The following is a 26,208-nucleotide window of genomic DNA, read 5'->3' as shown; positions in this document are numbered from 1 at the left end:
GGCAAGGGAAAACTAAAACCAAAACCAAAAAAGCAAACAAAATATTTTTAAAAATATATACTAGGTAAGATGATATTCTCTAGTTGCGCCAAGCAATGTCTTTCTCAATAGTCACAGAGTACCTATTTTGTGGCTCATACAATATGTGAGAAATACAATAAAAATGTTTTCAAGATAGGACAGTGAGGTTATAAAAATGAGTTGTAGAGGTACAGAGAAAAGAAACAAGATGACATGAAATCAAGTACTAAGGCTGATGGTGATTGATCACAAAAGAAGAAATTCATAAAAATTCTACACTGGTGTGGATCTTAGGTCACTGACCGGGTGCTTGGTTAAGATTGTGAGGGGTGGGAAGAAGTAGAGAAGACTCCTCAGAGCAGGAAAAGCCCAGAGGCAGAAACTTGCAAGACATAGAGAACATACAGAACATGTGTGTCCATGATGCAGGACAGAAGTGGAGCTCACATGAATGAAAAGGTGGGTGAAAAGGTGAGGCAAACTGAGAAGCGTCTTGAAGGATGAGTTCAGTATATTTAACAGAGGAACCTGGAAGAACAGAGGTATCACCATCAGAGAATGGATTCTTGGGAAGAGGAACCAATTGTGTGGGGAAGATCATTGGTTCTGGTTTTGCACTTTCAGTTTTGATGGGATAATGAGACCTGTAAACTTCTGAAAGGCCCAGGTAAAAAATCAGAGTTGAGAATATCTGTTGAGAATTATCAATATGTACATCCTTGGCATATTTTTGGTAATACATTTGTTTCTAGAGCTATATAACATGTGACCATCTTTATTTTTCTCACCTCCCATTAATATTGGAAGGTCAAGGAAGTATTAAAGTTAACCTTGAGTAGGCTAAGGTTCAGAAAAATAAAAGTTTGTGGTCAGGGTAAGAAAAAACAAAAATGGTCTCTAAGGTCTCCAAATATTATTCTAACAGAAGAAACTTCTTTTGCTGTCAATCTCCACATCTATTTAGAATCTGATAATAACTAGTCTGCCATTTCCTAGGTTCCTTTTATTCCTAGAGTATTCCTTCAATACACAGGTACACTCCTAGGACTAAAATTCATCACCCAGAAATTATTTATGACATGCAAAAATTCACCTTTACCCCTCTAATTTCTCATGAGCTCTCACTTCTATTAGTAACATTGAGACAGGTTATACCTCAGAAAACACGGTGCTAATGAAGCTAGGACATAGCTTCTCATTATTGAGCATTTGGGAAGAAAAGAAAAACACACCATTTCCCCTAGATTGAATCTCTAATGCCATCCATTTGCTGTTGACATAAAATGTGCTTAGCTTAGAATGGACTCACTTTCCTTCTAGCAACAGTGTAGGTTTGCTTTCACTCACGGTTCACTTCTGGGCATATAGTTGGCATTGTGTGAGTAGAAAACACTCAATGAACTCTTGTTAAATAAGGATGTAATCCTGTTTAAATAAGAAATCCTGAAACAAAAGTTGTAAGATTTTTACCCCCTATGCATAAATATTACACAGTAGTTCTCAAGAATCTTCCTTGAAAGTAATTACCCCTTCTTTTTGACGCTATGAAAGACATTGTTATCACGTTACTTGACTTTATGGCATATTGTTTTGTCCATGCTGGTATTTTCATCCTTATTCTGTTTAGTGCAAAATGAAGAGAATCACTGAGCTAGAGGGAGAGCCATCTGACAACTGCTTTAAAATGAGCTAAGTGCTGAGCAGCAGGTCTTACTTGCTGGACTGAAAGACTGTACCAGCTTTCCCAAATTTAGAAGAGAATCAGAGGTCCTTCCTCCAGGAGATAATGGGAGAGGACCAATCATTACAGGTAAATTCTAAGCCATAGTCAGGCAATGGGGATTACCTAGTAGGTGCCACTAGGAAGTGTTCTTTTAAAAATACATTTTGCAAAATTCTGTGTAAAAGTGTTGTGCTATGATAAGACTCCCCAGGACATTTCCTATGTTGATGGGACTTATACATTTTAGGAGCAAAATACAGTTGCTGCTTCTTCTGCTGGGAATGTTTTTGTCTCCCTTCTCTACTAGCCCAACACCCCATTTTCCCTTAAACTCACCCCAGCATTTACTCCCCTGAAAACTCTTAATGGACCCTCCTCACACGTTGGATGAAGAACACTCCTTATGGGCTTCCAAAACAGCCTATTGATCACAAGTAAAGCAAACTCCATTAAACAAAAAGAAGAGTAGAATATAGAAAATAGGGTTTCCCAAATACATTTAGCCCTTCTTCAAGTGCATCTTTGTGAGTTATTATATTCCAGTTAAAATCAGAGAACGGCCTTATAGAAAGTTTAAATCATTGTCAACTCTGAGTACTTCTTCCATAAAGAAATAAATAATTTAAAAGTTTCTAAAAAAGAGTAGTTACATTTTGAGAAGGATAAAGTCAGTAGTGTCAGAGTTTATTTTAAAATTACTAAAATATTATCAATATATTTTAAATAATATAAATTTACAGAAAATATGAAAAGTAATATTTAAAGTGACAATTAATAATTATTACTTAAATTAATAATTGTTAATTTAAAGTGATTAATAAATATCACTTTAAATAGTATGTTATAAAGCAAGGGTAATAATTAAATATTAAATGTTAATATTTAATATTAAATATTAAACATAACATTAATAATTAGTAACAGGGTTTCTAATTGAGCAAATAATTGATTGGCTTATATTAAGACACTAGTTAACCAAATCAAAACTATATTCCACATATCTAGTACAACACTTCTTTGTCCTTTATGGCTAACTATATTTGAAGCATACACTGGGTGCTACATCATTATTATGTTACCTGCAGCATTAATAGTGGTCACAACCTTTCCATCCTGATATCTACTTCTGTTACTAAAGGCAACTTAATAAAAGTCCTATTTATTTATTTTTAATCCTCACCGAGGATATGTTTATTGATTTTTAGAGAGAGAGGAAGAGACAGACAGGTATTGATGTGAGAGAGAAACATCAAAGGATTGCCTCCTGTACATGCCCGACCAGGAATCAAACCAACACCCTTGTGGTGTACAAGATGCTGCTCCAACCAACTGAGCCACATGGCCGAGGCTAAAGGTCTTTTTTTCGTAAGCATGCTTTCAATTTTTAATTTTCTCAAAACAATGTACAAAAGATTAAATTATTAAGAGGTATATGATTGTGCACTCTGTGGCCATCATCAATAAGTAAATAAACAACAAGTGTTGGCAAGGATGCGGAGAAAAGGGAACCCTCGTTCACTGTTGGGGGGATGCAGATTGGTGTAGCCACTGCAGAAAACACTATGGAGGTTTCTCAAAAAGTCAAAACCAGAACTACAGTATGACCCAGCATTTCCACTTCTGGGTATTTATCTGAAGAAATCCAACAAACGAATCCAAAAAGATATCCCTATGCTCATTGCAGCATTATTTACAATTGCAAAGACATAGAAGCAACCTAAGTTCCCATTGGTAGAAAAATGGATAAAGAAGATGTTGTACATTATTACTCAGTCATAAAAAAGAATGAAATCTTGCTATTGCGATAACATGGATGGACCTAGAAGGTATTATGCCAAGTGATATAAGTCAGAGAAAGACAGATGCTGTATGATTTCACTTATATGGAATCTAAAAATCACAAAATAAGTGAACCAATAAAACAGACACAAGCTCCTAGATACAGAGAACAAATTTATGGTTGCTAAGCTGGTGGAGGTTTGTTGGGCTGGTTGAAAAAGGAGAAGGGATTAAGAAGTACAAACTGGCAGTTATAAAATAGTCATGGGGATGTAAATCACAGCACAGAGATATACTCAACAATGTTGTAATAACACCTATGTATGGTGCCAGGTGGATACTAGACTCATCGGGATAATCACTTCAAAAGTTATATAAATGTCTATCACTATGTTGTACAGCTGAGACTAACATCGTACATAAACTGGAATTAAAGATTAAAAAGATTACTTATTCCGTATAACATTGAACTCATTCAGATAACAGAGGTCAATTTTCTTTAATTAACAGGTATATATTCCTCTCACTTTTGTTAGAATGGCCATAGTTAATTCCCTCACACACCGTCCCAGTTCCCAATGGAAATTTTTATTCCCAGTGTTTATCAGTGAAAGACCAAGCTATTCAAAGATATGCACATTATATTCTTAAGAGCTTTAAAATCCCACCATGTAATATTTTGTAATCTTTTGTTACAAATGAACAACTCTTCTCATTTTATGGAAATATTATAACCTTTATTCTAGGCCAAAATGAAGTTCAATATTTCTGAAATATGAAATTATTGATCCTCCTGAACAAACGTGTGATTATTGGCCATTTTTAACCCACTTAGAAACTTTAGAACTACTGCTAAAGTTCTGATCAAGGACTAAGGAAGAATGTTTATACAGCAGTGTTTTACTTTATTTTTTGGAATTTATCGGTATTTGTCATTATATAGAGAGAAGAAGATGAATTATGTCACCGCTTGAGTTGTGTTATCTCCCTGGGGAACACTACTCAGAAGATTTAAAACATGTATATGAAAGATGAACACACATCACCTCTTTTAAAAGTGTTATATTTGGAACTGAACAGGACTGTAGCATTAAATGTCTAGCCAGGTAGACACAGGAGAAATTAATTATATGGAACTCATTGTATCTACATATCATATTGAAAGATAAACATTTTTCGAGGGTGTCACATACCACCACAGAATATATCGGAATTTGCAGAAAAGACAGTTTGGGCTATAGAACTCTATATACAGTTGTTTTGTTTTACTTGATTTGGGGTTCTGTTAAAGAAGAGGAAAAATGAATGTAAGGTAGGTTTCTGCATTGAAACAGAAGTGGGTGCAGTGGGCTGGCATGTGCATTTTTGAAAGGCAAACACCACTGATTAAGAATCTCTTGTGGGGAGGGGAGGAGTATGAGGAAAGCCAGGGATACAGATCCCACCTTCCCATTTTGAAAACTGATTGATGAACTTGGACTCGATTAGGCACTGAATTTACATTTTACTTGTGATCTGGATGCTGGTGGCTCTTGAATCTCTCTTTTGTAGGGTTGTTAGCTGAGAAAGTCCAGGTGGACAGTTTGGGAACAACGTCACCCCGGAGGCAGACCTCACTGTCTTAGTTTGGGCTAGTACCACTAAGTCCCACAGGCTGGGTGGCTTAAACAATAAACATTCATTTCTCTCAGTTCCAGAAGTTGGAAGAGTGAGATCAGAGTGCCCCTGTGGCTGGCTTCTGGTGAGAGCCCTCTTCTGGGTTGTCAACTTCTTGTACCCTCACGAGCCAGAGCAGAGATGGGAAACAAGTTCCACAAGGACCCCTATAAGGGCACTGATCCCATTTATGAGGGCTCCACCCTTATCTAATCCTAATTACTTCACTTCTTAAGTTTCCACCTTCTAAAACCACAGGGTTTCAACATGTCAATGGAGAGGCATGCAAACATTCCCTCTGTAATGCTCACCCCTTTCCACTTTAGTGATGGGTGAATCTGAGTCCGTTGTATCCTTTCAGGTTTGCTGATTGGGCTCTCTCTCTCCATAAGGAAATGTTGTCATTTCACAGCAAAGAGCCACAGAAGCTTTGAGAGAACAATTTTGCTTGTCTCTCAGATGATCAATTTATTTAATCATCAGGATGAGGATATTTGCTTGAAAAAGAAAGAAATCTGGTTGTTCTCCCTGCCAGCAATCATTCATTCTTATGATGAAGGAACCCTGGAAAAAATCCCTTCACTCATTAGCCTTTAAAATTGCCCATTTTTGACTTCTGATGCTATATGACTCTTTATGCTAATATGTGTCATCTAATCAGACATTGTTTAGACACCTGCCACAGAGCACTGATTCCTATCCCTCATCTCACTGTCTCAGAAGAAGCATTGGTTCTTAAATTAACTCATTACTCATGTTGAATAGCGTTAGGTGGACCAGTGGGGGAAGGAGGGATGATTTCTTATACCAAGGTAAATAAAATGTCATGGTGCAATCTAATTCCCTAAAACTGTATGAGAAGTTTCTTGGTCTGAGAAATTAGATTTACTTTTTTTTTTCTTCAGACAACTCCCACTAAGCTGGCTTCCTGAAAACTCATGATCCTTTCCCATTAAGAGAACAATAACACAATTTAATTGACATGATGGTTAATTGGATAAGTTCTTCAGAACACTTGACAAATCCATAGGGACTGTAATACTAAAACACAGTATTGTTATAATGAGACCAAACTGGTCTACGCTTCTTTGGTGCAACGTGGCACAGGGTCCAGATTTAGACACTCCCAACCGAAGGGGAGATTCACAATCACCTCTAATTTAAACGCTGATTCTGGTATCTAATAACTGAGTAGCCTTGAACAAATTGTTTAATGTTGCTCTGTTTCTCTATCTGCAAAATGGAGCTATTAATAATTGCTACCTCAAGGTTTTGGGTTTTTATTTTAGAATGAGGTAAAATAATACATTTTATCAAGGGTGTTTATAATCGCCCTTGAAATAAAATAAGCTTTTGATAAATATTGACCATTTCATATAGGAATTGGGGATAGATGGAGACCTTAACAGATTCAAAAGATATGGGTAAGAAATAGTTGCGGTAGATTATCAAAACATTCTAGATTCTCCCGACTGTCTGAGTCCTGGTGATTTGTATCTGTGGTTGAGGTAAGCTCACTTTTTTCACATCTACTTACCTCTACGTATTATTTGCTGGCATACATAGTATTTTCAATTAGCTAATAGGGAAAAATTAAACATGAGTACAATGAGTAGGGGACCAGACAATACATTAGGAGTGAGGAAATATAAGCACTAATCCTATTACTATCGTTAGCTACATGATTCTGTCCCTTAATGTCCTCACCTTGTTCTGAAAAAGCAAAAGAGAGCAATGGATGGAGTAAAAATACTATTCAAATGAAAACTATGACCAGAAATTGAAGTTTTGAAAAGCAAGATTTCTTTCCCAAAATTTTTATTTCAACTAATTTATTGCTTAATTCTTCTGTATGTCTCTTCCTCCAAATGGATGGACAAGGCAACCTCCTGAACCCACTGGTCACACCTTCTACTTCTTCAACCCTGTGCAGCCCTTCTCTTAGTTCTGGACACAGAGAAGTATCTGGAAACACCCTGTGTGTTTAAAGTCATATCTCATTGATACTATTGTTGGATCTAGCAATATTTCATTTTTTCTCATGGAACTTTTGAAGCCTTTAAGATTGCATTGATTTGTTGACCTAAGGATTTTAAAAATATATATGATTATTTCAAAAGGTTGTTTAAAATTGCCTCTTTGTGGTACAAAATATGTATTGTCTTGGAAATAAATTTCACTCTTAAGATATTTTTGTGAAACATGATTTTACAATTACTTTGCTCATCTTTGAACATGCTAGCACACCAACCACCTGGAGTGACTAAGTCTAAGTCTTTCCTCGATGTCATTCTTCCTCTTGTGTTAACCCTTTATTTTATCATGTTATAATATTTTAATTTTATTTTATTTTGTCTTTTTATTGTATACCATCTCAACTCCTAGACAGCATATAAATAAACACATGCAAAAATATATAAACACAAATTATATATCATCTGAAGAGATTTCTTGCAAAAAAACAGAGGTCAAATGTAGGGAAGAAGGGTCTTAAATAGTACATTTGGTGCTTTTTATTAGGTAAAATTATTTGCTTTAAATATGATAACTTTTTGGTTCCTGTTTTAATTGCTTTTATGGAGAAATATATTCAAATAGAACATCATAATTCTATAGAGGTAATTACATAGATTTATACATAAATTCTGCAACCATAACAACAACTCAGTACACAGCTGGTTTTCCTATAGATTTCTGCCTGCATTGTGGACTTAAATTTTAAACAAAGTGAAATATTTTTCAAGGAGACTTTATTACTTTCTTTGTTTTATCTGTGGGATCGGAATAGAAGGCTGCATTCTCTCTTTGGCAGGTGTGGACCATGCCAGAGAACATCTTTCTGATACTGCTCTAGACCCAGCCTGGTGGGCTGAGATGAAAGAACCTCAGCAGGAAGATGTGTGTGGTGAACCCCTGGAGACAGACAGTGTTGTGGGATGTCCAGGGGTGGGAGGAAGAATGTGCTGGAGGTGACAAATCAGGGATGATGGTGGAATATGGTGCTTCATCAAAGAACCCACCTCCCTGATGACAATGATATTGAGCATCCTTTCTTACTGTTATTGGTCGTTCCTGTATTTATTTGGCAAACCGTTTGGCTGTACACACACACACACACACTCACAACATGGGCAGTACTACATGTAACTTTAAACGTTTTTAAAAAAGAAAACAATGTATTGATTTCAGAGAGAATCCATACTTTTTCTAGATGAAAAGATTAGGATTAAAGTGTAGGAAGATCCCATTTGGGCTGGGATGTGTGTTCTAGACATGATGTTGACATGTTCTTGATTACTCAGTACATGGATTCAGAAATAATACTTATATTATTGTTATTTATATCTATAGAACACAGCACAATGTTCATTTCCTTTCACATGAATTAATCCTAGCTAAAAGATGCAGAAATGCCAAAGTGAGGATAGCTGAATGTGAACTGGGAAGGATGACACAATAAAAATAAAAGACAGAGGTTTTGTGTAGTGGGATAAAAGCCATTCACCATACATCTTACTATGTCAGGTTAAATCAGGCTGCTTGTAGGCAACAGGGAAAATTCGTGGAGAATTCAAGCAGGAAACTGATATAATCACAGGCATGCTTTAGCCACTTCAATCAGAAAGCAGGAGGAGGGGAGACACAGTCTAACAGAAAGAGCAGATAGGGGACTAAAGATCATTATATAAGAGACCAAGAAGTCCCAGTCAAGAGATAGATCAAGGGAAGGGAGGTCACAAAGGAGATGCAAGGAGATGGAGGGAAGGACAAGAAGCCAAAGAGATGCACTTCAGGAAGAAGGAATGGTACACCATGCACGAGGAGGCTCAACAGAGTTAAAAACCACACAGAAAGAACGAAAACAATGTAAGGGACATGGTGACTTTGAGAATAGATTCAGGAAAATAATGCAGTAGCAGCCAGATGGCAGAAGCCTATCAAAAACTCAATTAAACTTTGAGGAGTCCATAGAAGTAAAGGAATTAGAGACAGTAGATTAGAGACACTGTTTTTTTAAGTGGACAACACTTAAAAAAACATGGCTACGAAGGAAAGGACAGGGAGCAGGAAGTTAAAACCCCTTTCTGTTAATGTGGTAGAAAGTTGATGGTAGTCAAATGCAAATGAGAAGAGACAGAAGGAGAGGCTGAGGATACAAGAGAAAGATGGCCATTGGCATGAGACCCTTGAGATATGTGGAGGAATGCAGGGAAAGGGATGGATACAAAAAGTAATGCTGTCTTTCAGCAGGAAAGAAGCAGGAGGATGCTGCCTAGTCTGTAGGTAGGAGAGCTGGGCAGCAACCAGACCAGGTCAGAGGGAAACAATAAAGAAAGATCTGATGCATAGTAGGAAGAGTTGGCTAAGTTAGAAATAGCCGATTGCCAAATTCCTTGTGCCGATTCACAACAACTATTTATTGGCAGAGCGGAAAGCCAACCACCAACTCTTCAGGATGGAGACATTTATTTGATAGCATTCTGCATCATTGTTTACTCCTAAGTAGTGTTTTTATTAATTTGCTTTTAATCCAAAATGAAAGTTTTTGTAGTATTTCTTTTGTGGATGATAGAATGGAAATAATATATGGTGAATCTTTAACCATTAAGGAAAGAGTCAGAAGAGCCACATCTCATGATCATCGATATACACCAAAAACTTCCTGAGGAAGTTCAACTACACCCCAATTTTTAACATATATGAAATAACACTCTGTTAAAGACAAAATCCCATCCTGAGTCTGATTTTTAAGATCTATGGATGGTTTTCAATACCATAGAAGTTTGTGTTTTAGATCCCTATGAGGGGATATATTTTCAAATTACCTATCAAAAACCCAATTAAACTTTGAGTAGAGTATTTTATGATGGAAAATATAATTTGATTTAATACCTATACAAATCTAATCATAAAAGGGTAACATACTTGGAAGGTTTTATTTTAACTTCCTGATCAGTATCATCTGAGATTTACAATCAATTATGATGTCATTAACTTTTATTAAAGATTGATATAAATGCTAACCATATAACCACATGGCTGTATTTTTTGGTGAACTATACTCAGAAAGAACCCATCTATATAATAAATCCCTTTTAAAATTTGGTTCTTTGGAATACATTTATTTCAATGGTCATGCTTCCTATTCACACACAAGGAAAAGTATGTAATTCACTTTGTCTACCTTTTGTCTTGGACAGCAAGAAACTTAGAGTTGAATCTGGTACACAAAAGCAAGTATTAATTCTTCTCCAGATTTCCAGGACAATGATCTCCACTTTATTTTCATTAAAACACATGTTCACTTTTATCCTTATTTCCTTCATGAAATAGACTCCAAGTACTTCAACATTACATATGTAGCCCTCAATTTGTCATAAAAAGCTAATTATGAAAATGTCAAACACAAACAACTTGATGGAACTTTCTATCAACATTTAGCATGAGACTTCTCTCAGGATGATACCCATCCAGATTACTTTAGGATACAATATGCACAGATAATTTACTTTTCTTTGTTAACCGCTAATTATAATAATTATTGTCCAAATAAAAGAAAAACAGATTAGTGTTTTCTCAATGTTACCAGAAAATGTAATAACAGAAAAGGTAATAAACTAGCTCCACAAATTGCCTAAATTCCTGAAGCTCATTATAAACTACAGCAAAACACAGCGCACATTCATATTGGGCCTGACACAGCTGTCCCAAGCACGTAAAACTCAGCAGGGAACCAGTGAAATCTCCAAGCTGGAATGTTTTATGTGAACAGAATACAAACTATCTCCTGAAGGCGCCAAACAGAAGCAAGAGCAGTCATCCTGATTTTCTATCCGCAGAGGAAGATAAAACGAGGACTTTCAGCAATGGTATTATTGCTTCTAAACTGCCAAAAACTGCCTTGCCCTAAAATTCACACTTAGGCTGTCAATTTTTATTGAATTATTCAGATAATAATCTGTGCTTTTTAAATTTCATGATCATACATAGACAAAAAGGTGGTGAAGGGGGGAGCTTTATTTTGCTTAAAGTCAGCATCTAGTTTTTCCAATTGGCTAGGAATTTTGTATCAGGATGACGCTTTTGATTTTGAGTGTTAGCACCTTACTCCGACTAGTGTAAACAATGAGGAGTTTAACTGGCCCACTGGAGTGGAAGTGCAGAAATAGAACGGGGCTTTCACATGATGGGACCAGTTCTGGCTTGGTTTCTTGACTATTTTCCAGGATTAAGTTTCCTCCATGGAGGGACTTTGTTTTCAATGTGGCTTCTCTCACGGTCACCAAGAGCTGCCACCATCCAGTTATTAGGATATGTATGTGTCCTTAATCACTTCCAGTGGAAGACAGTCGAAGTGGTTTCTCACTGCTCCCTTCTAAGAACAAGGAACATGTTTTTAAAGACCCCCTAGTAATCCAATCCTCAAGTCCCATTGGCTAGAATCCATTCACAAGATCTTTCTGGAGCTAATCATTGACGACAGTGCAGGGTTACCCAACTCGTCATAGACTACCGTCATCTGGACTCCTCTGCGAAACGTGTGTTGATGTCAGGATCTCCTAAACTGCATGGAAAGTGTTGGAGAAAGATGGATATGTAATCAAATCCAAACTGCTGTTAGGAAAGACAAATAGTGGGACGGATACCCATCAACAAACAAATAAATTCATGTATTTACTCTGTATTTATGGGGTACCCCAAAACAATCTGTGTATTCATCCAGTAAATGTTTACTGAACATCTATTATGTGCTAGCACTCTACTAAACCAAGGGATACAAAAATCAGCCGCAGAACAATGAATGGGCTGACGTATGTTGGTGAAAGGCCACTGAATTTGAGAAAGTCAAGAAACTATTAAACTAAACAACGGAGTAAAAGGGCCACATGAATATTAAGCACTCAAGTTAAGGACTAAAGGGTAGGGAAAGGATTCTGTGACTGTTAAGAATAAAAGGAGAAGTTTTTGAGGTTTAACAGACTTTAACATAAGCCTTATTCAGCATCATCAAGCCACATATGGCTACTTTCCAAGCAAAAACAATCTCAATAGTCAGTATCCAATAAAAAATTGGGCAAACAGCTTCAAACAATAAGATATAAATATTATTATCTTTTAAAATGATTTAACTTAACCTAATGGCTATATCAAGTCAACATTGATCTTCATATCTTTTCTATGACCAGCCCCCCAACTCAAAACAAAAAAAATACCCCCAAAAGTGCTGGTGTCCATATTATTACTATTTCCCTTTAGTTATTTAAGTCAATGTAATGCTAGACAGTTTCCTGTGCTCTTACACATTTGCTAAACCAAAATATGGAAGTAGATGAATTTAATGTCCGCTTATAGAATAATCTTTACTATCTATAGGCATATAAAATTTTCCTGGAAATAGACACATTTGTTCCAAAAAACACAACTTTGCTTTGAAATGGCTCATCTCGCCCTCTTCTCACCAGACAACATCTTAGATCTATGGAAAGTCAAAATGACATCACCTACAACACTGTTTTTCTCCCTGGGCACCCAGAACTACCACAGGTCTCAGCTTCCTTTCACGTTCGATTGAGGGCCATTTGACTGTAGATAAAGTCCATGGAACTGGAGCAGATGAGATAGCCACTTCCAGGTCTAGTTCCCAAAAATGTCCTGTGCCTCTGTCTGATTTTCAAGGAATCTAACATTTGCCTAATCTGGGCCCAAAGTGAGGACTACTCCACTACGTAGTCCTCGCTTTGGTAAAAGGGGAGGGGCCTCTCTTTTCTCTGTGCCTTCCCAGGAGAATTCATTTCTGGGCCTGTAATCCTGATGTTTACTTAGCACAGGTAAATTCCCTGACTTGATCAACTTATGAAAGTCACCCATCTTTTACAGTATATATTGAATTTCATCTTATTTTTAAATGACCTTTACAATCCTAGCTTTGACTGATCTCCATGAATTTTCGATTCCAGACAACTTTGAATTTGTAATGATCAAAGCACACCTTGTAATTTCCTCTACTAGAAATGTAACATAAGAGATCCTCCACTCCAGTTCAACTCCTACTCATCATTCATGACCCAGATGAAAAGCCCACTTTCTCCATAAAGTCTTTCTTGACCAACTCGGCCCTGAAGTAAATTCTGAATTCTTGCAGCAATTGTCTGTACAACTCTGAGCTCCTCATAAACTACTTGGTGATATCTTCTATATTGTTGTCCTGGTCTATGAAGTATTTTCTTACATTTAATTCACTTTTTTATTTTCTTTTCCCCCATAAGTGACTGTATTAGTTAGTCCAGATAAAATTAGAAAGTATTATCTAAAATATTTATCATTCTATGTCCTTGTTGAATGACCATTGCCCATACCCAAGTAACCATGTTTTAATCCCAAACCTGCCCCACCCCCTCCATACACACAGAAAGCTTATTTGATATTCAAAAGACAAAGTCCTAAAGAAAACCAGTTCATAGTTAAGGCTGTAGATATTAGACTAAGAGGAAATTAAGTGATTAGCCAGATAACACCTGCTCAACAATAAACATTGCCCGGGCTGGAGGAGAAAGAGGTGAGATGTGGATGATGCCAGAGAAGGACCCCGGTGCCTGTCCCCTGGACAGAGTCTGGGGATGCGGTAGCAAATGACATGTCTGCTACTAAGGGGATTCTGAGTGATGAAGGGATTCATGCTCTTATCCCTGGAGGAAGGCCAGGTGTTAGCAAGGATCATGGAGAACTACTCAACACCATCACTATGTCGTATTTGTGTAACAGAGCTGGTGGTAGGTAAGGGCCTAAGAAAGACTGACAGAACGCATGCAGACAGACCTGTGAGGACATCTGATACGTCCACATAACTCTAGGAGTTGCTGTGAGAGGCTTACAGGCCTGAGTAGCCAGAAAGTTAGAATGACGTTGACATAAAGTGACTTGGGGGAGCCCGATAATTGAAAGTCAAGGCATGACTATGACTTCGGGGTTTGTCCAGAGGCAGCAGACATCTCTTATCCTTTGAGGCTATCAGTTTTCAGTTTCTTATAGTTTGTAGCATCTTAACTGATATCCAAGGCTATTAGTCAGGGAAGTTCATAATTTCTAAGATGGTCTTGCTTACGGAGATTGCCTTCAAGCCTAAAAACACACTGTCATCAGGAGAAGCAGGTCTATGGCTAGGGCATGAGTTGAAATAGTCAGCTGACATGTCTGATATTTCTCTTCATTTTCCTTTATCTCTAGTGTGATACAATTATTACACTAACATTTATATAACTGTTTATGTGCCAGAATAGTTCTAAGCACTTTACTAGTATAAGTTTATGCAATCCCCATAAAAACTCTGTAAGAGTTTTTACTTTCCCACACAAAACAAATAAGGAAAGAGAGACACAGAGTTGAGGTCACAGCCCGAGGTATCTGGTTCCAGAGCCTGTGCTTTTAACCACTAGCTATGCTGCTTCTTTCTCAAATGTGTGTTTTGTGCTATTTTTTTTGGATTTGGTCCAAATATAATCATACATGAAAAACAATACATAAAGTAGATGACAGAGAAGCAGCTCTGATTGAAGCAAGGAAGAGCGATTTGAACAAACTATAACCTCATAGGTCTCAGCTTTTTTTTTCTGCAAAAAAACACAGGAGGCAAATTAGAAGAATTCTGAGATTTCTTGTAGCATGGGTGAGAGCAGGACAACATTTCTGACATCCCAAGACATAGCTCTAATTAAATTTTCTCAGGATACTGAGGTTTAGAAATAAGTGTGAAAACTATTAAATATCATAAGTAAACCACCACTGATGTTAATCCACATTTTAAAATGAGATCCTTATAATGTTCAACTTATCATGTAAAATAACAGGATGTCTTGTTTTTAGCCCCCAAAGGCAGGGCAAATCACTGACTATAGTGTGGGCAATCTCAGTTTCAGTGTCCTGTGGACAATATCACATAGAGTGATTCTGGGATATATGTGGGGGGTGGGGTATGTAAGCCAGATCAACTTGTGATTGCTAGTCTCTAAAAATGGACCCTGGTGAACCATGCCATTGTGAACTCCCACCCCACTTGGTAACTTCTTGAAATCTAGCTGACACACTGGGAGAAGCCCACTCTTTGTGGACAAGACACATGGAGAAGAGGCACGGTGGTCAACTGTCCCAGCTGAGGTCCCAGCAAAGCCAACACCAACAGCCAACAATGAAGTAAGTCATCATGCTGCTGTTAAGTCAAGTTCCCAAATGCCCAGATCGCATGGAGCAGAAGCATATACAGCTGAACACAGTGAAGCCACCGAATCGCAAGAGATAATCAAGTACTTACTGTTTTAAGCCCCTGAGTTTTTAGGTGGCTTGTTACACACTATATAACAAAAAGGAATCTGTACTAGAACCCTTGGTTCCAGTCATGTAACGTTATTCTGAGGGTCACATGGAGCTCATTGGTCATAGGCACATCACCACTGGTTTTCATTCTAAATCCCTGTAACTGTAGATACGAAAACTGGAACATCAACTTCTCTGTTGGTGGTTCATATTTGAAAGGGAAATACTTTTCAAGTGCATTTTTACAAAATAAGATTGAAGTAATAAAGTATCAAACTTCCCAGTATGATGAGAAAGGGAAATGCAAAAAGAAAAGCTGTTATGTCTGCAGCAGCAAAATAACCTGACTGTTCATTGATACAAAACTGTGTGCAACATGCAGAAGCTAATGCACATTTTTCATAGCGATAAGGGGCACTACCTTGTGCCTTGTGATGCTTTGCTGAGAATGGTAGGCCATTGTCCTTGACAAATGAACCTCTGAGAACAGTTCATACCTTGTTCTATTTTTCCTAACAAACTTGCTTGAGGGTAGAATCTACAGCAGATTTAACAGACAAGAGAAGACTTTTAGGATTAGATTTCTTTAGAGAAACCAGCTGAATGTTTAGTCAGAACAGTTTTGTGTGCCTGTTCAGCTGAGTGGCCACGCTATATATATGCACATTACCTGGCAAACACTCCATGAAAATCTCATTTAAAGGCAGAGCCTGAATCCTGCTTTCCAGTAGTTTCTAAACTAGAAGCCTCAAATTTCCTTGTAGCTTCTTACACCGTAGGGTTTGCCAGTAAATTATTCTAACTCTTTGTTGAGAGCACAACAGACTGAAGTGTTATTCGATAAGCTCACCCTTTGATTACACTGATAGGGAAGCTACTCAGAATAGTGCAGAGCAAAGTGACAGCAGGACCTGGCCTCCCCCCATCCTTATCCTTACTTGCCTCCTTAGCAGGCGTTTGAAATGATTTTCAGTGTCTACCACAGAGAGACCCTTACAATGAGATTGCTCAAGATGGCAGCCAAGTACCAACGCCTTCCTGAACTGTCAGGTCGGGGACTGATTTGTGTCCCTATGGTCACGGCTGAAGTGTCTTCCCCAAGCTGTCTACATGATGGCTCTTCTTTATGAGAGATTTCTCCCCGCCCCCCAAAATCTACAGTACAGTTAGAAGTTGTCTTCACACTCCTAAGGAGGCCCCGACTCCTTGCCAGCTCAAGTGACATCTCCTTCTGCGCCAGCCACTGTGCCACATGGACCAAAGCAGGACTGCCTTCCTCCTCCTGCTGCTTCCCTTCTGAATCCAGAAATACCCACAGTGTAGAGTCACACTGGTTCAACACGTCGAAAATGTCCCTTCTGAAGTTGCAGTCAGGTGGCCTGCAGAGCCTTGGGGTCCTCTCCCTCACCACTTATAGTACTGTCATACTTCAATATGAGGGAGACAAAGTGAGTGTGCGAACCTTGCAGCTTCACTGGTCAGATCTCTCTCTCTCTCTCTCTCACACACACACACACACACACACACACACACACACACACTCATCATCCTCTTCTACACCAAAGGCCAGGTCCAGACGTCTCTAGGAAATGAAGGGTTTGTTCATGACACAGAACAGTATGAGCAACTGTTTCATTGAGATGTTGGAGAATGAGATACTGGCCCATTTTTCAAAAAAACATTTTGTAAAGTCATTTAAACTGTCAAGCCCAACAGTAAGTTGCTGTTGACAGTGCTATCACACTATTTTCTTGAATTCATTCGTTTTTAAATACTACCGTGATGGAGTTCAACATTGTTTTCTGTCTTCTCAATAAGACTAAATACTCTCTACAGGCAAGAACCTTGTTTTAGACTATTATTTTCTTTCCTTGTTTTTAATCATGAATAAAGCTATCACTACTCAGTATCTAATATGTGTTTGCTGATTAAGTCATTATTACATCCACCCCTCTTGCACTTTCCTGGGCAAATGGGACAGATATTGATTGAGTTAAGACTATGTTTCAGCTAATGAAAAAAGTACATTATTATACACATCAGTTTATTCCATCCTAAATACAATTCACAGCAACAGCATGACCGGAGTGTCCTGCCATCCCCATTGGAAATGTATATGATTATGATGGAGCCTGAGGTCTTTTTGAAGGCTCCACATCACCTGACTCCCTCTCTTTTACTCTCTAAATCAAAGACTCAACACGATTCTCTTGCTCTGACATTTGCAGTGACCATTGTTTCCTCCTTATTTCTGGCCATGGTCGGGCCTCAGTCTTCCCAGAGCTCCTCTTCCATTCCTTCTTCATTACAAACCCTCAACCCATTCTCCGTTTTAAGAACTTTACTGCAAGTGGACATGAAAGGGAAAACAAAAAGCCAGGGCTGGTTCTAAGAAGTGCCAATTCTTCCTGTCCCTGCTTATCTCCATCCAGAAGTTTCCCATCTAGAAGCCCACTTCTGCTTAAAACCCTACAGGGATTGGGGGGCTGAGTGGAAAAGGTGAAGGGATTAAGAAGTTCAAATCGGTAGTTATAAAACAGTCACAGGGATATTAAGTAAAGAGAATATAGTCAATAGTACTGTGATAACAATGTATAGGGGCCAGGTCGGGGGGCAATGACGATGACAACCACTCAGTAAAGTATGTAATTGTCTAACCACTGTCTTATACATCTGAAACTAATACTGAATCATACTGATTATAAACTGTAATTGAAAAATAAAAAAATAATTAATTAAGAAATAAAACCCTGTGTGTGACCGGAGGTGATTACAATGGTTTGACCCAGCAGGCCCTGGGCGGATGCTGCCCTCCCGTGCACTGCATAATCATGGCCAAGGGGGCACTGTGGTCCCTGAAGGAAGCTGTGGTCCAGGTCTTATCCCCCCAACTGGCAGCGGCCGAGCTCTTCTGCACATGCACACTCACAGCCCAGGCACCTTCATTCTCAGTCCTTTCAACAGACCTGTCCCTGAGGCATCTCTGCCCAGACCACCCTCTGGGGAACTGAAGGGGATACCATGGAGACACTTTCTCTACTCTGATTCCTACTGTTTCTCTCCTAGCCCTTCCGCCACCTCCAGCCCCAAGGTCCATGAAACTGCAAACCTTCTATTCACGGCTCCCTTGGCAATGAAAGAGACAACCCCCGATCCTCCTGACCCTCCAAGGATGCTATTGCAAGGCAGAAACGGAACAGGGGCATTGGAGTTTTCTCTGGGTGGGCTCTCGTTCATATTACAGCAATGACATGATTAAAGCCATGATGGTTAGTTTCATTTTGGCTTCTTCTTGATTGGCTACTTTGACACCTAGCAGCTCAGCTTTCTCCAGCTCAGCCAAGGTCTTGACATGCATACATTTAAGGTACCAGGCAGCCTTTTTGAGCCCCAGGTTTAGGCTACACCACAGCTCACCATCTCTCTGCCCTGGGCGGCCCTGCTGTGTCCTACTTGAGTTCCTCCATATCACAGCCTCTGGGCCAGGTAAGGGGCAGGGACTCAGGCCCTTTTAGAAGCTCAGAAATCAATGCTGCCAAAGAGGTGATGTTTCTAAGGTCTTCCTGACTCCCCCCAATTTTTCAATGGTTCTTCTGCATCAAAAGCACAGGCTATGCCCTAAAGATATTTCTCTGTGCACTTAAGCAATGTGTACACAAAAGAACATGACTCTATATTAAGGAAGATATCTGTATCTGCCATTATTACAAATATGTTTAAATGGGTTGACTAAATATGAACCTTAAAAAATTACTTTGATACACTGGTCTGTGAGTGTAAACATAGCCTCAGAGAAACACAGAAATATTAATAATCAAAATTATAATAACAAGTTGTGCTAAGTAGAGTACCCCCACCCCAAATCCACAGTTTCACTTTCTAATGTTTTGGTTACCTGTGGTCAACCACAGTCCAAAAATATCAAAGGGATAATTTCAGAAGTCACCAGTTCATAAATTGTACATTGTACACAACTCTGAGTAGTGTGATGAAATCTTGCACTGTCCAGCTGCATCTCACCCAGCATGTGGACCACGCCTTTGTCCAGCATCTGCAGGCTGTACATGGTCCCACCTGTTTGTCACACAGTAGCTGCCTTGGTTACCAGACAGACCGTCTCAGTGAGGCGGTGCTTGTGTTCTAGCAACCCTTATGCTACTTCTTAATGGCCCCACAGGACAGTGGTAGATGCTGGCAATTTCAAGAGAAGCTGTAAATGGCTTCCTTTGAGTGAAAAGGCGAAAGTTGGGTATTATCCGTAGTTTCAGGCCTCCACTCAGGATGCTGGAACATATGCCCCACAGATAAAGGGGGGCAACTATACTGTGCAGTTAGAGGCATTATTTTAATCCCAAAAACAATCTCATGAGAGTGAGGACCTAGTATTGTCTCATTTTATGGATAGATGGTGAATTAACTACAAAAAGGCGACACGACTGAACATCGGGACTTAACACTGAGTCCATTTTGACACCAAAGCCTTTATCCCTTGAAGCTCATTGCTTAACACATTTCCTAGAAGTATTCCTACGCAGACAACTGAATAGCTCTATTTTTGGTCTTTTCAGCAATAGAACCAGGATTAGTAGCTTTTATTTCTCTGCTTTTCATTTATAAAATTGACTATAACTATGGCAATCAGATACAATTGTTGAGCCTGCAGAGGCTATAACAGATTTTTGATATTAACTCAGGGTGGGCTCAGGTCATCTCAGAAATGGGAAAATATTCAGTGTGAGGAATAGCAAGGATGGCAGCTTTCTGTGCATTTGTGTCTGTTGCTTTCTTTTTTAAAAAATATATTTTATTGATTATGCTATTACAGTTGTCCTATTCCCAACCTTATTCCCCTCCCCCCTGCACACCCCTCCCACCTGTATTCCCCCACCTTAGTTCATGTCCATGGGCTGTACATAAGTTCTATTGTTAGCCTTCTATTTATTTCTTTTTTAGTTTTTAAATATTAGCATTTTTCTGTAATTTTATTTAATATCTCCTTCTTTTTAAAAATTTCCCCCCCCAAATGATCTAATATAAAAATAATCAAATTCTGTTATTTATTCTTCTGGAAAATGGTGAAGGCAGGACTGTTTCTGCTTGTGGATTATACACTAGTGAGAGTGTTTTTCTGATTCTAGAACTAAAATTGTGGATATCTAGATAGTTTTCCTTCTTTTCTTATGACTCTTCTCTAACAAAAGTAAAATTACAAGCATAGTCTTTCCCTGCCCTCGTTCTTATTCAAATGTGATATGTTACCATTTTCTGATGAACTCTTTCACATGCTCAGATACAAGGTATAAACTAGAGTAGTATTTCAACTCTTGGATAGTCCACATTAAAGAAATTCTATGAATCATATTATCATTTCCATCCCCCTTCAATAAAACCAAGGAAAACCAGAGGTCTATCATCATAACTCTCTGATTCCTGGGATGGAATATTAGTGTTCAAAACGTATAAATTCTTCTACTCAAGGGGAAATCTATGAGGTTTCATCTACCATTCAGGAGCATTTTTCTTGTTAATCATGTCAGCAACTCCAATCAAAGGGCCCAACAATGTAATAATCCACTGTAGGCCTCTCTGTAGCTGTAATCCCCTCGCACTGTTATCTCTGCCTGCGAATTCACTCATTCATCAGAACAACAGTCATCTCTAGTCCACAGTCTTCTTCAACACGAGCCACCACTAAAGAGCTCATAGCAGAGAACATTAATAACTGAAAACAAAGAAGAAAACTGCAGTGAATCATGGCGATTGGGGGTTTGAAAAACTATAAAATTATACACCTGGGAGAAGTTTTGAAGGGTCATTTCATCTTTTCTGTTTATTGGGCTTTTCCTTCTTCCAGTTTCTGTAACTGTAAAATGGAGAATAGTGATGGATTTTTGTTGGATTTCTTTGAAGGTTAGATATGATCAGGTGTATTGAATGCACAGGACACATAACAGACAGTGAAGGCCTTTTCCACAAATATAAGCGATGTAACTTCTCAGACATCTAGGTAAATGTCCCCCATATTGTGGGTCAGGCTCTCCTTAGCAAACTTCTGCTACAAGCTTGTCCAAATTCAGTTTTACATGATTATATCACCCTTCCTCTTGAAAATGAGTTCCTTGGTTGCCCTGATACTTCCTATATTGATATATAATCTTAGTGTCTACCGCAATTATAAGGCTCATAGGAGTATACAGATCTCCTGCAATGTGTGTGAACTTGGACAGACCATTAATGTCTCCTTGAATGAAAATAGCAGTATTTCAATTCCTTCTGTGTCTAAAGTTTTTGTAAGGATTCAGGTGCATAATTATAAGATGGCTATTTCACTGGTTACTATACTCATAAAGGTATCTCCAAAATAATATTAATCTCATGTAATATAAGCCTAGTACATAAATGTAACATTTATCCTCAGAAGGGAATACACCGCATAATGGTAGAAGCCACGACTATCTACATTCACCTAGAACACCAGGACCCAGCATGATATATCCCCTCGTTATAGATTAGAAGATTCACTAGTGGGGCAAAAATCAAATAAAATTGCCCCAGACATGGTGCATTTCTCTATAGTATAAGTAGCTGTCATGAAGAAAATCATCTGCAATATATATTAGATAAATTCAAAGAAAATAAGAAACACAATTACTTTTCACCACTGATATCTACAAGTTTTCCCATGTGAAGGTCAAGCACAGGGCTCCATGAGGCTCTTTTAGAAAGTAATTGATTTAAAGGTTTTAGACAACTCGCCTTCTGAGGTTTTCTTAGTAAGTGATATAGATCTAAAGGTTAAACCCAATTGCTGAGTCTTCTTTCTCAGAGGTGGCAAGATAATGATCATCCAGTTGTTTATTTAAATTGATTATGTGACTAATGTATAATTTTGCAACTATTTGTCTTAAATGCTGTCAGCACAGTTTGTCACAATTTTTTTTTTTTGGCAGAAAAGAGTGCTATTTCTGTCTGAGTTTTTGTAGTCAATAACGATTTTGAAAAACAATGGGTATCCAAATTGAGTTTTCTGGCATCTACTCACTTTCAAATAAAGTACTTTTGGATACAATTTTTATGGAAGTTCCACTGCATTTTATAGAATTATTACAACTACTCTCTGGACCCAACATGGTGGAGCCCAGAGCAGTCTCCTTTGCTGTTGACCTAAGGTGAAATAAGGCCATGAACCCCACATCATGTCGAAGCTAGGCTGGGCCACTTGGACCGGGTGGGAATCCCAAGGTCCACCATGTGGTCTGGCCCATTCTGCCGGCAGGCCAGGCCATGTCCGTGCCTCCACTAAGCCCCATTCTGGGTCAGTGAGGCATTTCCACCAACCAGTTCTGCAAGGTGTTCAACAAGGAGCAAAAGGATATTAAAGAAGGCATTGCTTTGCCTATCAAGACCTTTGAGAAGCCTGGAAGGATGTTTGTAGTCAAGATTGTTCAACCCACTGCTTCCTACTTCCCGAAGGCAGCTGCTGGGAGTGAGAAAGGGGCCTGGCAGGCAGGGAAGGAGGTGGCAGGCCTGGTGGCTTGAAGCACGTGTACAAGATTGCATGTGGAAATGACTTGGCCCTGGAGGATGTGACCATGTCTTCTGTTGTCTGTTCCCTCATTGGCTCTGCATGGTCCCTGGGCATTTTTGTGGTAAAGGACCTCAGTTCAGAGGAGCTGGCAGCTTTCTAGAAGGAGTAAGCCACATTCTTGGCTGCTCAGCAAAAAGCAGATTTGGCAGCTCAGGCAGAAACTGCCAAGAGGTGACCGCTGCCCGCACACTCCAAGATTTTGACAGGAACAGCTGGAGAGGGGGCCACTGGGAAGTCTGAGCTAAAGGGGAGGAGGGAAGGTGACACAAGCCTACCCTGATGTTTTCTCTGATGTTAGATTATATATTTTTACATGTATGGATGTATCAAGGGATCAAGCCTAAACGAATATCTTTTGTCACCCTCTCCCCCCAAAAAACAACTGCTCTCTGGATTATGTGTGTATTCAGTGTGACAACTGCCTAGAAAGGACAGGCAGACCTGTCGATAGCCGAAAACCCAGTGGTCAGACCTAATGCGGGAAGCCCACATGATCACTCAGAATGAATACTCATTGGCCATGACCATCAAGAATGAAAGGAAATCCAGCTGAATATTTTCAACAAATTAGTTCTCTGATTCCTCACATTATTCATCTACTAATAGAGATAGTAAAAACTATCTCTGAGACTTTGTTCTAAGAATTACATTTACATATGACAAGATCTAAAAGTAACTTTTCAGAATGCCTGGTCATAAATGGTACTGCAAAAACCAGTAGCCCTCTTCCTGCTTTATTTCAGTCACCCACGTGTGCACAGATTGGGCAGAAAGTTCTTTTACTGGCCTTACTTGCTTAATTATAAAGGATAATGGTCTACATTCTACTGGAATCTAGAGCATTTTCCTAAGATTGTATGGTCTTTGTGGAGAATAATGGTCTAAAAGGAAGATAATGGTAATGTTCGATCTCAATGGACAACATTAGAGACCTTCTACTACCTAATTTCCAGACTAACTATAAATGTGCAGGAAGTAAGGCAACATGGCATTAGCATAGGGATAAACAAATAAACCAGTGGAACAGAATAGGGTCCTGAAACAGAAACAAATATTTAAGTCAATTGCTTTTCAAAAAATGCACTAAATATTTCAATGAAGAAAGGCAAGCCTTTTAACAATGGGGCTGGCAAAACTGGCTGTCTGTATGAAAAACAAAAAAAGAAATTTGGCTTCTCTTTCAATCTACACATAAAAATTAATTCAAACTGGAAATAACTCAATATCTATCAATAGGATAATGGATAAACATATTCAGTGTATCTGTACAATAAAATTATACTTAGCAATAAAAAAGCATATATTATTGTAACACACAACAATATGGATGATTCTCAAAAACATTATGCTAAGTGAGATAAGCCAGACAGAAAAGGACAAATATTGTATGAGTCCACTTGGATTAGGTACTTAAAATAGGCAAAATGATAGAGACGGAAAGAACAGTGGGTACCAGATCCTAAGGGGAGAAGGGAATGGGGAGTTGCTGTTTGATGGGTATAGAGATTTTGTTTGGGATGATGAAAAATTTCTAGAGACAGTTACTATGACTATACAACAATGTAAATGTACTTAATGCCAATGAGTTGTACAGTTAAAATGGTTAAAATGTTAAATTTTATATTATGTATACTTTACCACAATTTTTTAAAAAGGCAAAAATAATTCTGAACTGAAAGGAAGGAAGAGGGAAAGTCCAGGTTTTTTCATTTGTTTGTTTCTTTCTGCTCTACTAACTTATGGTCTTATGGTATTGAATAAATACTTCCTTGCTTTTCTTATCAATCCTTTCAAAAAAAGGAAATGGATGTTTGAAAGACATGAATCTGTATAAAGGAATAGAGACGTGTTCCTATGAATTCTTTCTCCTTGTAACTCTATTCAGACAAAAGAAAAATAATTCCAGGTACCACATGCCATTCTAAGAGGTTTAAATTTTCATTAAAGTGAGACAGCAGACAGGCTTTCATGGAAATGATGTGACTCTGTGCCCACATCCAGCAGGGATAATGGTTCTTTTAATTACAAGTTACTGGGCCAAATTAAAGGAGACATGATGGGCAGGCATTAGGTAACTAAATAATAAATAGTAATTGCATTTCTTCCTGTGCATTTTAAAGGGGAAAGTACCTGAGAAATTCTACTTGATATTCCTTACACGATGCACCCTCCGTGTCATGAAGTCACTTGAAATAGTGTCATCTGATGCTGTGTATCCAATAACTTTAAATAACATCATTAACATGAAAATGAAAAGAATGGAAATTGGCTATCTAGAGGGCATCCTTCCTCATACTTATGAGGTTTGTCAAACAAAAACTATGTGACTCTCCCTTTGTTACACATATTTGTCTGGCATAAGTAATACAATGAATATATTTATAAGGGAGAAGAGAGGGTGAGAGGAACAAACCATATGATTATCAAAAGCTTCAGCATTAAACCAATCATTATGAATCAAATTACTATTTTTTTCAAGAGATTTAGGTATTAAAAACCACTATCAGGTCACTGAGAGTTTGTGAGTGTACACTTGTGTTTTCTTCTTCTTTTTTTTTTTCCCAGTATAGAACAGAACGCACACTAGTTTGGGCAGAGAACCAGAGTTTAAGCTTCAGGTTTGTTACTAAATTGTTGAAGTATTTAGACATGTCTATACTGTATACAGTTTTATAAAATAAGGGACTTAAATTATTTTATCACTGAAGTCACTATTTAAGGGAAGGATGGTTTTCTGCAGGGAATATTTATGATTGGTGTAATACATCTGACCAGCTTTGTGCTACTTTGGGGCCATGAAGAAGAAACACAACAAAAGCCTGGCTGATCAATACAGTTTGAGACTAGGAAGAATGGGAGAAATATTTACTCTATTTCTCTATCTCACTCTTGTGTTGAGCCCTGAAACTATTCCATATAAAAGAGTGTTTACACCAGTAATGAAGTTGTCAATACTGGGCCAAAAATAATTCAGGAGACTTTTAAGTAAAATCAGACACAGTTCAGTAGGGGAATCATGAAGCCAGGCAGGAGAACTATTTTCCTTATTAACCAACTCTTTTTGTTGTGGTTTTGAATAAAAATATAATAAATATATTGACCCTGAAACTACAGGAAATGAGATAAAATGGGA

At 38.3% G+C, this 26,208-nt stretch overlaps 1 protein-coding gene and 1 pseudogene across 2 annotated transcripts in view; one reads left to right on the top strand and one right to left on the bottom strand.

Moving 5' to 3' along the window:
• Positions 1-26,208, bottom strand: part of DCC (DCC netrin 1 receptor) — a 995,961-nt gene that overhangs the window by 207,880 nt on the left and 761,873 nt on the right. The gene's annotated exons all lie outside the window — the stretch shown is intronic.
• On the top strand, positions 16,837-23,250 carry LOC112322680 (large ribosomal subunit protein uL11m pseudogene; annotated as a pseudogene).

This window comes from Desmodus rotundus, chromosome 10, assembly GCF_022682495.2.
Source record: "Desmodus rotundus isolate HL8 chromosome 10, HLdesRot8A.1, whole genome shotgun sequence".
NCBI lineage: Eukaryota > Metazoa > Chordata > Mammalia > Chiroptera > Phyllostomidae > Desmodus > Desmodus rotundus.
The sequence above is the reverse complement of the archived record's forward strand: the minus strand, read 5'-3'. Positions and strand labels throughout refer to the sequence as shown.